A 2,862-nucleotide genomic window follows, 5' to 3' on the forward strand; every position below is an offset into this window, starting at 1 on the left:
TATGTCTCCTCAGGCCAGGGAAACAAAAGCAGAAATAAACAAACGGGACTACATCAAACTAAAAAGCTTTTGTACAGTGAAGGAAACTATCAATAAAATGAAAAGACTGCCTATTGAATGGGAGAAGATATTTGCAAACGATAGATCCAATAAGGGGTTAATATCCAAAATATACAAAGAATTCATACAATTCAATATCTAAAAAACAAACCACCCAATTAAAAAAGGGGCGAGGACCTGAACAGAAATTTTTCCAAAGAAGACAAATAGATGGCCAACAGACACATGAAAAGATGCTCAACGTCACTAATCACCAAGGAAATGTAAATCAAAGCCACAATGAGATACCACCACCTCACACCTGCCAGAATGGCTATCAAAAAAACAACAAATAAAAACTGTTGGCGAGGATGTGGAGCAAAGTGAATCCTTGTGCACTGTTGGTGGGGATGGAAATCGGTGCAGCCACTATGGAAAAGAGTATGGAGTTTCCTCAGAAAAATAAAAATAAAAATACTGTATGATCCAGCATTTCCACTTCTAGGTAGTTATTCAAAGAAAATGAAAAATTAGTTCAAAAAGATGTATGTACTTCACTGTTCATTGTAGCATTATATACAATAGCCAAGTTATGGAAGCAACCTAAGTGCCCATGAATAGATGAATGGATAAAGAATATGTGATATACACACACACACACACACACACACAGACACACACACACACAATGGAATATTACTCAGCCATAAAAAAGAATGAAATCTTGCTATTTGTGACAACATGGATGGACCTAGAGGGTATTATGCTAAGTGAAAAAAGTCCGACAGAGAAAGACAAATACTGTATGATTTCCCTTTATGTGAAACCTAAAAAACAAAACAAATGAACAAACATAGCAAAACAGGAACAGAATCATAGATACAGAGAACAAATGGGTGGTTGCCAGAGAGGAAGGAAGAAGGGGGATGAGAGAAAGAAGGAGATTAAGAAGTATGAACTTCCAGTTACAAAATAAATGAGTCACAAGTATGAAATGTTCAATGTGGGGAATATAGTCAGTAGCAATGTAATATCTTTGTATGGTGACAGATGGCAACTAGACTTATTGTGGTGATCATTTTGAACGTATAGAAATATTGAATCACTATGTTGTGTAATGGGAACTAACATAGTGTCGTAGGTCAATAATACTTCAAACCCAAACAAGCTCATAGAACAAGAGATCAGATTTGTGGTTACCAGAGGCGGGGGTAGGGAGAGGGGGCATCTGAAGGTGGTAACAAGGTACCAACTTCCAGTTATAAAATAAATAAGTGCTAGGGATGTAATGTTCAACATGATACATATGATTAACACTGCTGTATGTTATATATGAAAGTTGTTAAAGTAAACCCTAAGAGTTCTCATCACAGGGAAAAAAATGTTTCTTTTATTTTCTATCTATATGAGGCGATGGTTGTCACTAAACTTATTGTGGTAATAATTTCATGATGTAGAAGAGGCAGATCTTTACGCTGTACACCTTAAACTTAGATAGTGCTATATGTCAATTATATCTCAATAACATTGGAAGGAAAATAAAATTAGCCCCCTCATACACATGCACGCCATAATGCAAAGCTACCGCCTTTGATCCGCACACATAGAGTGATCCCGACCCCCTCTGCCCAGTTTGGAAAGATGAGCAAGGAAGTCTAGAAAATGCTAGGGTTACTCCGCAGTCCTTGTGACAACCAGAAACACCCCCATGTGTCCAAATGAGCCTAGGAGGCTGGCATCTGAGTACTTGGTGCAGGGCTGGGTGGGGTCAAAGGGTGGGAAAGGAAAGGAAACCCTCTGCACTCAGGCTGAGACTGCACGAGATATTCGTGCTGGGGAAAGAAGGGCTCCAGTCCCTGAGGCTGTGTTTCTGGGGCACTGCTGTCCTGTGGCTCTTGCCTCCTACCCATCACATTCCCCTCCATTTCCAGAAAGTGGTTCTTAGGTGCTCCCTACAAACTCCATCTACTTGCTGATGGCTAAAATCCCCGTAAGGCGAGAAAGCATTTCAATCTCTAACCCATGATAAGCTATATAAAAGTAAACACCTGGTTGAGATGAAGCATTGGCATTCATTTACCCTGAGGTCTCATCAGTCAACAAGTGTTAAGTGTTGAAATGAGAGCTTTTCCTAACGAGAGGGGAAGAAGGTGGTGAGGAAAGCGGAAGAGGCCGCTCCTGACTCATTCTGGTCTGTGTGTGGACTGACAAAGGCCTTTCTTGCTTCTGTGGCCTCTGGTGCCTGAGGTAGGGAAGACCCTGAGGGAAACCCCAAGGTGAGCTTTTGAAGCAAGAAGGCTTCCTGTTATATTTGGCCAATGGAAATCAATTTCATTGCTCTACAGGATGAGGTTTTCTTTTTTCCAAATGTGACAGGGGAAGAGGCCTTAGAGGTTCAGAGATGGCAAGTGTAAATTAGGGAGCTAAAACCAGACAATAGCAAGCATGGCTGACACGTGTTCTCCGTCTCCTTAGGCGCTAGGATGGCCACATCGTTTTGGATATTGTAACAACTGCGTTTTCCTCGCGGACTCTGTTACATGGAGACTGGGCTGCACAAGTGAAACAGGTGATCTCTGATATCTAACACAGTGTGTTTTTACCTTGTATTAACAAGGTGCTTTTAAATCCTTGCTTTTTACCATAAATTAATTGTAGTTGTTAATATGCTTTGTCATTGTCTTAAATCATTGTGTTAGCTGTGAGAAGATCATTCAGAAAGGGTTTGTTTTTTGTTTTTTTGCTTTGATAACGATTACTCATGACTGCTCCCTGAACTATCTCACATACAGTATTAGACATAAGGTAATGAGTACATGATTT

This window comes from Mesoplodon densirostris, chromosome 3, assembly GCF_025265405.1.
Source record: "Mesoplodon densirostris isolate mMesDen1 chromosome 3, mMesDen1 primary haplotype, whole genome shotgun sequence".
Lineage (NCBI taxonomy): Eukaryota > Metazoa > Chordata > Mammalia > Artiodactyla > Ziphiidae > Mesoplodon > Mesoplodon densirostris.